Source organism: Dreissena polymorpha, chromosome 10 (genome assembly GCF_020536995.1).
Source record: "Dreissena polymorpha isolate Duluth1 chromosome 10, UMN_Dpol_1.0, whole genome shotgun sequence".
Classification (NCBI taxonomy): domain Eukaryota; kingdom Metazoa; phylum Mollusca; class Bivalvia; order Myida; family Dreissenidae; genus Dreissena; species Dreissena polymorpha.
This window is the reverse complement of record NC_068364.1, coordinates 35,344,470-35,358,443: the sequence shown is the minus strand read 5'-3', so window position 1 is coordinate 35,358,443 and position 13,974 is coordinate 35,344,470.

The following is a 13,974-nucleotide window of genomic DNA, read 5'->3' as shown; positions in this document are numbered from 1 at the left end:
CGGCACTTTAGACATCATGTGGAACTTCTATAGCTAAGACGATGTAAGCATTTAGACCAAACGAAGACATTAATGTCCCAATGGAAACGAGGACACATTTTCAACAACAACAACATAAACAACAATGCGATGTCAACCGATTCAACAACAACAGCAGAAACATCAGAAACAACAACATGATGGCAACAGAAGCAACAACGCGATGAAGACGAGTCAACAGCAAAAATAACAAAATCAATAACGACCTAGCCAGGTGTAATAAAACACCATACAGTTTTTTTGTAAATTCATAGCATATTTTGCATTTTCCATGAATTATCGTAAACCACAACCGATTATAAATCGCTGAAAAGAATATTAATTATTCAATTTAAATTCGTGTAGCACGGCCTTTGTGTATGTAATAACATGCTATGTACACATTACTCAAATTGTGATGAATTACATACAACTAGCAATCACAGAGACATGTATGAAACTTTCCATATGATCACACGTTTTCTGATTATTGCAGTACCTAACACAGAAGCTTAATACGCCTAAACGACAACTTTAACATCAGCCACGGTTCACGGTGTATAACCATATCGGTCCCTCTCTCGGAGAAAACGCTATACGGGCTTCCCTCTCGGATACGGTACCGGTCATTTTCGTACAAAAACATGGTTATGTTATGAAGAGTGGTAACCAAAAATGTGTTATGGACCATGAATGAAACGCATAACGTGAAAAGTAAGTATTCCACAAAACATAACAACCTTAGACTTATGTTTATATGACTTTTCATTCATAATAATAAACGTAAGGCATCCAATGTATAACAAGCAAATCAGTTGTAACTATCTTATATTGAAAACTCATATTCATAAATGGAAAGTTTGTGAAATTGTCGCAAATTGTAATTTTTGGTTTGCATGAAGCACAGGTATCTCTCTCTTTTACGGGATTTCAGAGCACAGGTAACCGCTCGGATTCTCATAGCCATAATTCACTTGCAAGGACCATGCATTTCATTTGCCAGAATCGTCGCGGGAAATTCACAATATGTCTATTTCTATAAGGAACGCTGATTATGTATGGGTTAACTTTATAATACACACTATTTTACGAAATATTCGTTTATTTTGAGTATTGATGTGGCTTTAAGTGTTAATGTCATTTTACAAACTATACATTGCAAAGGTTGTTTGACATTGTGATTACAACCTCTTCTGTCGCTGAAACGATCGAACTGTCCGTATTTGCTAATACTGAATCTAGATCACATATAGTTAGAATCTTAGTCCTTCGGCAGAAATAACTCGGTCGTTTCTCCAATTGCAGCCGCTAACAATGTATCTGACTCCATAATTGTCTCTCATGCAGATTCAGGTATGGTGACTCGGACTTTTCAATCTCGTTCGAGTCGCAAGTTTAGCTGAACCTAAAGATGCAGAGTCATTCCTCCCAAAGAAAAAAATTATAATAATTACAGTTTGCATGATAAATGCAAATGGATTTTAAAATGGTCGGTGTTGTTCTGTTTTCTTGGAGCAATTGCGCCGGGAATCAGTGTGTGTATTTTACTGTTTTAACATAACTAACGGCAACAATGATTCTTATTTATTACACTAAGAAGTTTTATAAATAACTGATGCATCATACAAGCACATCATTTAGTTTCTACATTTCTGTAGCGAGCGCCAGCCTAAGGCTTTGTGTGTCAAGGTATTTGAAACAAAAAAATATCTGTTAATAGGAGAGCAAACGTGTCAGATCAAAGCGTTCGCTAAAAAGACCATTGGCTGTTCCCTTTTGTGGGTATGCAAGATAAAATAGACCAAGCTATTCACTGTCGGTAACTAATTAAATAATTATTGAACTCTATCGTTGGCGATTATCTTGGAATACATGTACGCAAAAAACAGCCAGTGGTATTCACATATATACGACTAGCTAGCTACTCACTTCAGTCTACGGCATACTCAAAATCACTGTGTCTGATTGTCCGCCCATTAAATGCATATTTTGTCTTGCAATAATAACTGCCAAACACGTATCACTATTTCTGCGCATGAGATTTAACACATATCGTACGAGTTATAAGCAGAGACATTATTACATGGAATTGGTGATGTTCGATCAAATGTTAATTATCATGCAGAAAAAGATTGCCAACGGTGTGTTTGCGATGGATATCTTACCTGTATATGCATTTGCTTAATGTGGGCTCATTTAAGTTTCAACTGATGTTTAAAATTGGGTTGGAACACTAAGATATAAAACAATGCCCATCTAACGACTTAACATTTTCGGGGTAACTATCTGAAACAGTTTTCTACGTTAAAGCCTGTTTTGCAGATTTTGATTTGTTTCACATTAAACCTTAATACTGCTGTTTATGATTGAACAAGTGTTATACTTAAAATCAAACTGAACAGTAATCATTGAATAATTAGTATTTAAAAATAATTATCAGTCGAGGTTTTCAATAGTTTCTGAATCTTATTGAAGCAGCAGTAGACCAAATCAATCCGAGAGGTTGCCTTTGAAGGTATAACCACATATTGGATAGGGATCACCATGCTTAATCCAAACAGAAGGTAGACAGATTTTCAATATTTTTGACAATGGCAAGCGTCTATTCTCGTTGAAAAGCATATGTACAATTAGTTTATACATTTTATTTAATCAAAGCCATCAGATGTTTGCATTATACACGCAAGAAGACATTTTAAAAGAATAAACCTCATATTCAATAGCGGGACATCTCTCGACTGTGCAGCTTGCATATATGTTATCACTAGCGAAGCAAAGAAAATAAACTTATAACTACAAAGCATCATGGTTCTTATGTTCCGGGTAATACTCACTTTGAATGTCCCGTGTCCTTTTTTAACAATACATTGTGGGGTACAGATATAGCGTTTCATCCGAGAGGGGACCGAAATGGTTATACACCATGGGTTTATTGTTTCTGGATAGGTGTAAGGCATTGTTAAAATCTATAACGGGTACAATCGTTACACGTATTCATTACATGATATATAATCGTACACTTTCAATTTTATGTAGATATGTACAATCTACTCATATATATCGTCTCTTTCGGGTGAACGGTATTCAGTCAGTGCATAATTGTATCAGGTCAGATAGTAACCGTTGCTGAACAAATATTATGCATAATTGCGTATTAACAGAACCAGTCACGTCATCAGCCGATCTTAATATATATATATATATATATATATATATATATATATATATATATATATATATATATATATATATATTTTTTTTTTTTTATGGTAATTAATTTTTATAAGACATGTTACTTTTTGTGTGTGTTTTTAACATGAACATGATGTGTGCCATTTTCGTTTATTAAATAAGACTTATTAAAGAGACTCGATCAATGTATTTGGTATGATTGAATGATTGGCAATACTTATATACGATAAATATTTAAGTACAAAAAGCTGAGTCCAGCAAACCGCAAAACATGTGTTCAAAGAATGCTCGTGAATTAATATTTGAAATAGTAAGATGCTACGAGTCATGCAAGGTTTGTATGATTAAATATGATTATTTTTGATTGATTCCAATAGTTTTTGTTTGATGTTTATATTGGTAAATGTATTATCAAAAGTTTATATTAATTAATGAATCATCCAAACTGGTGATGCAAGTTTTATATTATAAAATATGCTTTTATTTCATTTATTTCATTAGTTTTAGTTTGATTTATATTGATAAGTTCATTCTCAAGGGTATATATTAATTAATGAATCACATAAACTGGTGTTGCATCCCTATATTGATGTGGGTGTGATATGTCTCAATATTGGACTAAAACATAACTGACATTATATATATTTTTTCCACTTTAATACTTATTTAACCCTTAACCACTTAGATACGTATTAAACTCTTTCCCACTTAGATAAGGATGTAACCCTTTACCTCCTAGATACGTACGTGTATCACTTAGATACGTATCTAACCCTTCACCACTTAGATACGTATTTAACCCTTTACAACGCAGATACGTATTTAACTCTTTACAAATTAGATTCGTATTTTGACGAGTTTGTTGTCCCTTATAAAGAAACATTTAATTAAAATCCTTTTTACTAGATTCAAGTTTTAAAGGCTCCATTTCCAACCTCTAGATACTGATGAGCAGCAAACAGCATATAACCTAAACATTATGCGAGTTACTCGCAGGCTGTTCTGGTGTTATGCTGTTTGCACCTAGCCACTGTCCACTTTGCTCCTGAGTGGGAAAGGGTTAAAAGATATCTCTGACGAGTTTGAACATGTTTGCAGATGGTTGAAAAACACTGCCACCAAATGGTGCAAGAATACTTTTATGGCAATGAAAAAGATTGTAAACATTTTGCGGGGGGAAATATAAATGTTTCCTTCGGACTGTTAAAATTTGATGGATTCGAGCGTGACTAAAAAAGTTAGGGAAATATTGTTATACACGTCGGATCACATGGGTTTAACGGATATGGCTGCGCCTAACAAATATAGGTGCGCCTGACTGATATGGCGGTGTCTAACGGATAAAGCTGCGCATAACATATATGACTTCGCATCGCTGATATGGCTACGCCTAACGGATATGGCTGCGCCTAACTGACATGGCTGCGCCTAACGGTTTGGCTGATTATAACGGATATTGCTGCGCATTACGGATACGGCTGTTCTTAACGGATACGGCGGCCCGTAGCTTATATGGCTGTGCCTGACAGAAAAGGCTGCGTCTAACAGATATGGCTGCTCCTAGAAGATATGGCTACGCATAACAGATATGGCTGCGCCTAACATATATGACTACGCATTACAAATACTGATGCTCTTCTACTACTACTAATAATAATTTTAAATTATTATACCTTAGTATTAAATTGACTGAACAACTCAAAAATTAAAAAAAAGTCATATACCTTCGACTTTATTGCATTTGAATATTTTAAGGGCAACATAACGAAGCAAAACCAGGCAACAACATAAAATAGTGCACGCTTTTTTCAAAAAAGAGTATACAACTATAAATCATTATTTACGTATTGTATTAGGTAATATGTAATATGTAATTAAACGTTGTAACTTGTATCACACTAAAAGCAAACATATATCATATACAGTTTGTTTTTCCATGATTGAGACACATACATACAGCTTATTAACATACTCTATAGATCCAGACAGCAAACTGAATAGTGTGTGTATTGCTTGGAGTAACACCAATGTTAGTAGTTATTGAGTTAAATTTCATTAGAAAGCTATTACATATACATCACACTTGTGTTGTTATTAAGACATTTGACTATTATGCATATGTACTAAAACCTAAAACGATGACAATACACCATTATAACAAACGTATGACCAAACACTTTGTTCATTTATACCTAATCCCAGAAGGCAGTTGGAGCGACTGGGCGCAGTGGGGGAGAATGTAGTGTCTCCTGCGATTTGGGTAACAAACAACGCAATCGCTCATGTAACAAACCCGCTCCCCAGTGTTCGGGGCACGACTGTCAGGGATCGGGCGGGAGTTTGGAGCATTCTTTGTTGGGGCATGTCAGTCGGCTATAGGTTCGTGTTGATTTTCGCACAGCAATTATAGGAGACGATGTGTGTTCAAGCTGTGAAAAATAAATCCTTAAACGTACGTGCTGCCAAATCTATGAACTATTTTTCCAAACCCGTTCGCTCATTTTACAAAGCGACCAACCATATAAAATTTAAAATAGCATCAGAATTATATTTTTAGAAATATATTGTATAAGCTTGAACCAGAATAAACTTGCGTCCACATTTAAGCATGTTTATGCAAGACTAGAATAAGCCACTGATAAATTATATATTTCGATAACGATTATGGTTTGGTACATTAATTGTCTACCACCTTCAAGATCAGTGTTTATTATGCTAGAAACAACGTGAAAGGCAATAAAACTTTTCGATATATTATAAATTGAGAAAAAAATACAACAATATTTTGAACCAAGATGGTTTCTTGACGGACTTTGTCGACGGTCATTGTTTCATCAATTTAGATCTTCCTTTTTTTCTGTACATTAATTCCCATATACTAAAATCATCTGAAAGGTTTGTTACTTATTGAATACATAACTACAACTAAGTGATTTCAAAGGACAAAGCATTTATATCAAGATATAAAACAGATTATAGTATGATTAAATATCAGAACATAATAAAGTGGGATTTAAACAATAATTCGCACATGTAACACAACATTTTTACATTTCTATTAGATAACTGGTATATAAAAAAGAAGAAATTCAAAATGTTTTGTTGTTCAACTATTGCAAAAAGAGATCATAACAAAAATATGTTAATATAAGTCTAATAGCCATTTCATGGCATAAGTAGGAGAAAAGGCAACTGCATCATTGCTACTAATTGGTAACGAACCTTATAACAAATATCTTTCGTTATTTATTAGATAAAAGAACATAAATAATGAATGATTTAAGAACAACGATTAAACTTCATATTCAAATTCATTCGTATAAAATTCTAGAAAGACACAAAATATTTACTTTCAATTTAAGTCACTAACCTTTCACGTGAAATGCAAATTGACTTCAACAAACTTTAGCGTTTTGCACACGTAAAAATCGAATGAGAGATTTTGCCGATTTGTAGGCACACGTATTTAATGAAATTCGGAAAATCTTATCTTGACTTGCTGAATGTCCTCTTCCGCCAATTTGAACGTTCGTTGTGGTCGCCCAGTGGTCACTGGATCCGAAACTTGACATTTTTTAACTGTGAAATCAATCCAAATCTTGTCATCTTTTCTTGGCCAGCGAAACAGGTCTTTTGATTGTTGCAAAAACGTAACTTCGATGTCTTCATCTTCTATATCAACCTGTAAAATTTTGCCAACGTACCATCTATGTCCATACTTAGCCTCTACAAAGTTTCCAACTTCAAATGGAAACGTCTGAACTTCGGGTGTACGAATGTGTTTGACTGACTCTGAATTTGGAGTTTTTAGCTCTTGAATGTGAGCTTCTGGTTCTGGAATGCGAGTGCTTGTCTCTGGAATGGGGGTATCATACACTGGAATTGAAGTTTCTTGCTCTGGGTGAATTTGTTGACTGGTAGGGATCACAACTATAGTTTGCGGTTGCCAATGACGGCAGTATAGATACCGTCAATACAATGTTTGCAGTAACATCTCTTTTCGCCTACTAAAACTTTGTTATTACCTTGGCCTACTGCTGCGTGTATTTTCATGCTTAAAGTTTCCAATTGAATTTGCTGTTTTGCTACTACTTGGCTTTCTTGAGATAACACAAACAAAAATTTGACATTTGCCGTTGTGCAATAGGCGATTGGTTTAAACATATTTATTCAGTAATGTGTTTTACAACATAATGTACAAGCATCTAAAGTTTATAGGATTGGAACGATAGCTAGGCTAGTAGGGTTCCTTTCCTCAATGGTATATTTACAAAACATAGTGGCGGTATTTGCATTCTAAACACAAATCATTTGAATAATCATTCGAGTTCAAACAAGTTTATATGTATAATTGGAACCAACATTGCTAAAATATGTTGAGACCATGTAGTAAGAAAAAGCATATTGCTGGTGTGATTATGATCGAAGAAATTGATTGTGAAAACAAATGTTAAAAATAAGAGAACAATAGGCGATTGAGTCCAGGCATAAAAGTCATGTGCGTTTTTGAATTACGGTCTTCCCGGTTCGGACAGCCTCGTCAGCTAGCCGTTTAGTAGTTCCAACGAGGCCATCGCAAGGCCCCTTTCCATGACCTGCTTCGAAAAAAATCCAAACAGGTTTTACTCCGCACAAAAGCTTCATGGTCGGCTACTGTTTGGAAAATTGACTTATTTCGGTATTGACTTCTATGACTATCTGTCCAATAGTGAAATGTTTGAACACCAGGAACATTGGATTTGATATCGGGTACAATTCTTTCCATGAAACATTGAACCGTTGTTGTAGTATGGCCAAGTTCATCCGAAATCAAGACTAGACTTGTGTGATTAATCTGTTTGTCTTATTTTGCCAGGTAATAATAAACAACAGGATGCAGCGTTACTGCAGACTGAGACCAATATGCAGACTGAACCTCGTCAACAGTTCTACAGGTATAATTTTCTGCAAAGTCCATTTGAAGTAGTACATCATTGGCTTCAACATTTTATTTTGTGTTCTTATTTCATTATACTGTTTACCCACTCTTTCTACATGAGCAACTAAATATTCAATTTGTTTTTCAAATGTTGGGACAAAAGTTACTTTTGACAGTTCAATATCAACAATTTTTGTCACCATCCTTGTTCTGCCCTTATCGTCAACCGTAACGCGTTTCCACTGAACACATGTCGATTTCCCTGGCATGTTCGTTCTTACGGTCCCCATATGACTTTCCTCTTTGATAATTGTTTCAGGATTGAATGGAATATCTAAACTGAAGACTTCAGTGCTTTTAAACATAAAGCCAACATGTTGGTGTTTTGTACAAAAACAACTACTTCGAGATGTAAAAGAACGTTAGTTTAATGTAGGTTGGTCTGATTCAACGAAACGAATCCAAAGATAGTTTTACATCTGGATCTTCGCCGATAAATTTTCTATGTGGGGTTTTCAGGTAGTCGTTGAGAGTTCTTGTCTGATGGGTTTCATCTTTCCACTTGAGTTTTTCTTTCCCGGATTCTTTCTAGAGTCATCTCTGGAAATGAATTATATAACCGATGTTCGGTCCTTTTCAATTTCTCGTCGCCTTACATGCTGAGGTTAATGTTATATGTTTGCGGCTTATGCCTGTGTTCTGAATGAATTTTCTTATGAGTCGGCATTTTTTCAGAAGTCGAATCGATCTACTTGATGACTTGGACTTATCTTTTCTGCTTGCTCATATTCCTCGGAATACTGTATTTCCAAGGAGTAGCGGACGTTTAACATTTTGCGATATCTTAGAAGCAGAACTCATATCTATGAGTTGATAATTTGACAAAGGTTTTGGTGACATAGTGGTGGTCTGGGTATCGAGAGATAGCGATGAACGTTGCATTCGTATTTTCATTCTCTGAATTGCTTTCATTTTGGTAGTGTATTTCTTTTTTAGTTCAAGGTGTTTTGCCTGCAACTTTTTACATTCCTGTCATTTATTTTCAAGAGCCTTCTTTACTCGCATTCTTCCTCCCGCCTTTCGTCTTGGAAACGCTATGTTAACCACAAGTTCTTATAAATATTGTGTGTATTAACATAAACGAAATTTCACGTGCACACGCCCTCTCGTTCATCGTGTTAAGGGTTCACGATCTTCAACAATAGACAAATACATAATATTAATACATGCCATGGCCAATGCGTCCCAACAATATATACCAGAGTTCAAGCCTCATTTTTATATTATAACGGGTATTCGAACATTATATACACACTTTCGTTTTTTTACAAGTTTAAGATTTAGAAAAAAATATATTTAGTTAAAGGTTTAATAATCGTACTGTCAAATATAAATGAAGTTGTTCACTATTCAGCCCCGTTTTCCCAGAACGCAGGAAATATGTACAGATTTCAATGACAAACTGGCCAATATCGACCGAGTTGCAAAACTTGCTCTTAACCTTAATTGATCGCAAGCGAACAACTAAAAATTGCGTACGTATGCCAAATGACGACGACGACGACCACCACCACAACGACGACGATGACAATGCTGCTGCTGATGATGCTGATGCTGATGATGATGATAATGCTCATGCTGCTGCTGATGCTGATGATGATGCTGATTATGTTCAGTATCACGAGTTGACAGCTAAACATTAGAACTGACGTGTATATATGTACAACGAACAAGCATACCAGGCTTCAATTTAGTGTTTTGGTTAAAAATAAGTAACTTTTCTTCACATGGACTGGGTTAGATAAAGACCGCATGAGCACATCGGCAATCGAAATAGCGCGAATTTCGTACCCCGCAAATTCATGTGTTGAACATTGCGTTAAGAAAATAAGAACACAGTCATTACGCTATTCTTACAAAATTTCTTACGTGTCATGAATTACCAAATGGTTGACGTCGTAACACCATTATACGTTTGCCTTACATATACGAATTGAAGGCAATGATACGTGAAGTTTTCAGTGGTAAACCTAAATCATGATTTTGGGAAAAATAAGCTTTGAACAATTTGGCATTTATACCTGCTCTAACTGCCACACTTAAAATGATCGCATTACCTGAAAGCTTTAAGCTTTAAAATGCCGACGAAAATGATCACCTGGACACTGACTATTATAGACTTAAATAATCCATTGACATAATCGCGCCTGTTACTTAAGAAGCCTCTTCAAACAAATATTCAGCAATCAATACAACCATGACCTACTTGTATACAATTGCTGTTTATACAAGTTAACATGTATATAATGTGATTGACGCTACTGAAAAACACACTTTGACGCATAGGCACTTACAAGTAACAGGATACAAGATCTTACCTACAATGTAAAGCCTGTTGTTCATGAATATTCCTTATTCTCGATCATACATATAGTTTTCCGAAAAGGCTTGATGTATAATACAATTCATATTGCAAAATATTTACAATGGCAGGAAAATAATATTATCGGAAGAAATACTTATTAAATATCCTTGTATAATGACACATCAGACCACCATTGCATGCAACTGTTTGTCTTTAACTGTTAATACTCTCTTGGTTAGTCGTTGGAAATTCTACACATTCGATAATTATCTTCCTGCTGTCAAGGACTATTAAGAAACTATATTCAACCTACTGCTATGCAAAATATATGAATGTAGACCAGGCTTGGCAGGGATATTGATTTTATCAGACCGCGATTCTCGGGCGTTTTGTCAGATTCCAAAGATGCAATGCGTATTCAACTGTTTGTTTGAAATCTAAGAGCGCACTGTCATGTTTTCTGCGCTAACATGCACGTAGGCAATGCTTTAGTACGGTATACTTTTTCACAATGAAATAGAGGCCTTGACATAAATAATTGCATTTTTAAGTTTAACCGCTGTGTGCTGTAAACATGAAGCTTGTAATATGATCCGCGGGAAAAAACTAGGCCTTTCAAAGGAAGCTATTAAGAGTAACGAACCTTTAAAACAAAAGTCAAAATTCGTAATTCGAGGGATTAAACATAATTATAGTAATTACGTTTCTTTGCATTTTTTTCATGTTTCTTGTTTTATATTGACAGGGAACATGATCAGTACATATGTATTTCAAAGCTTCAATAGGTAATTATGTATTAAAGAAAGGAACTGTTCCTTACCGATGTAATGTAACGAACCTTTCTTTTGATTAACAGAAAAACCGTATTTGATATGCATTTTGCAAAAACAAACATCGTCTCCTTTTGTATTTTTAGGCTATATACAATATAAATTGCGTATTTAAATCACACCCTTTTTATAGGTGTACTTTGTTGAATAAAAGTAATGCGTGCAGTTAAACATGACGCAGTTGATTAACGACAATAACGAACCTCTAAATACGACATATTTAAGTTTAAATATTGATTTTGTTTTGTTATGCACATTAAAACAATTAGTTAAACTTAGTTTCTATTTAGGTTATGTAAACTGTAAAATGCCTAGATATTACATATTTGTTGCTCGATTTATAGAAAAGCTCGCCGACATTGGGTACATGGAATTATATCATGTAAAACATTGTTTCGGCAGTGAGATTTCGACAAAAGTACCGTTCTTTAATAAACGCAGCCCAAACGTTCATCGTTCAACGTAAACACAAAAGGCATTGGTGTGATCACAACATTTCTTTTAAACAAGAAGATACAAAAAAGTCTTAAGGGACCACGGAGGAATACAAAATATGTTATTGTAATGTAACATAAAATAAATTTGCGGTTCCGCGAAATACCCACCAACGAATCAAAACCTACGTTATCAGTATTTGTCATTTGATTAGATCATATCATTAGGACTTTGCTCGCCCTCTTATGTTCAGAATTGCCTGAAATAACACTCCTGTACAGAACGCTGCTAAACTTATTGGTTCACTTATGTATAACTGTCTTGAAAAATCGGTAAAATAATAATAAAGCGTTCGTAATAATTTTCCTCTATAATTTGGAAAATAAGTATAGTAGTTACGTAGCGTTTGTAATTCATAATTCAGTATGCAAGCTGGCGTGACGCAGTGGTAGCGCACTAGATTTTGCTTCCAGAGGACCCGAATTCAATTCCTAGGGTAGGCAATATTTCATATTCAAACTATTTTCGTTATGTTGTCACTAGTTTAACCTATTCAACAATAGATAGATTTATAAATGAACATATTTAATGAGATTTTTCAAAAATACGAAAACCTGCGAACAAGTCAATTTAAAACCATTACCCGGATTTGCAGGAAGATTATTCGTACAATGCTGTTGCACATGTAAAATTAATGTGCCATTAACACTGCGGGTAAGGGGATGTGTTTAAAAGTCGATGCTATTCGAATTTCCAATGTTTAACTTAACTCGGAACTGGAAGTTATTATGATGTAACATTTAATATATTGTGCATCTCTTGACGATTGAAGGCGATTGATTTAACGTGTAAACCTAGAAAATGTGCATTGTTTTGAGATAATGTAGCATAGCCTTGAATATGGTTCGCGTAAATTGTATTGTACAATCTTAAAATGGAGAACATTCATTTAATGAAACCCGTATCCCGTTTTCTTGGTTTAATATTGTACGCGTCTTCTGCCACGTAACACACCAAACAACCATTATAAACAAACCAAGCCGGTGTGTACACAATGCTTTAACGACTGTACCGATCGAACTGCATTGGAACCCATATCGACTTACTTTCTAGTTCACTCGAGACATAAACGGATTGTCACGATACACACATTCTGATGACCAAGTAAGTATGTTTGTGTATTATTACTGTCATTTTATAAAAAATGATTTAGCCGAAATAGGATTAAAAATATGAGTAGTTATATTAGCAGGGATTTAACCGTGTTAAAGTAATAGGGGTAAATATTATGCTCTATTCATTGTGTTGCATTCGAAATAGGAGTGTCAATATTAGTAGTTATTTTAGCAGGGATTTAACCGTGTTTAAGATATAGGGGTAAATATTATTCATTGTGTTGCATTCGAACACGTTTACGTTAACATATACACTGATACTTTTAAACAACTAATAATGAATTCATAAAACTTTTAATAAAATCGCATTAAATAATGATTGTCGCCTCAGGGTTTGTGTGTTTTTTTTCACTCCGATAATTGGTAAGTATGATAATTTCCTTACAATTAATTTTTTCACATAATATGCGAAAGATCAATCTCTTAGCATGCACAAATGAACTTATCGCTTTTCAATGCTGACACTAGCAATATTTCGTACGTAATAAGCTTTAGTACATACATTTATATTGAATGAAAATACACTTCTTTAATAAAATACATCCATTACATTAATGTTAAGAAATCGAGTTTTTATAAAAAATTAACAACCGATAAAGCAGGAAAAAAACTAACTATTTCAGGAAAATAATTGAGATTTCAAATATGTGGGTGATTTGTTTAAACTTCTTAAAAGTACATCACTCTATGCCCTCATCATAAAAGAAGATGACGAATATAGGTAACCGCATAATGATTTACTTACTACTGAAATTATTTATTTTAAACTCGGGACACACACCCAATACTTAATTAACCACATTACGAACATTTCAATAGGTATAATATATCTTCTATTAACCTTAATAACCAGTTAGATAAAATGAATTTACTGGAGCTGGGGATCATACTTGTCTCTTATCAGGCTGTGTGCTTTGTTTTTCTTTGACATAATACAAGTGTTCAACTGATTAATTTGTGTAAACAAATTATAAAGAACAATTGGTTCATTCAAGTATGCGTGCCATTTGTACAATGACTTCTCTTTTCCAATTATAACTT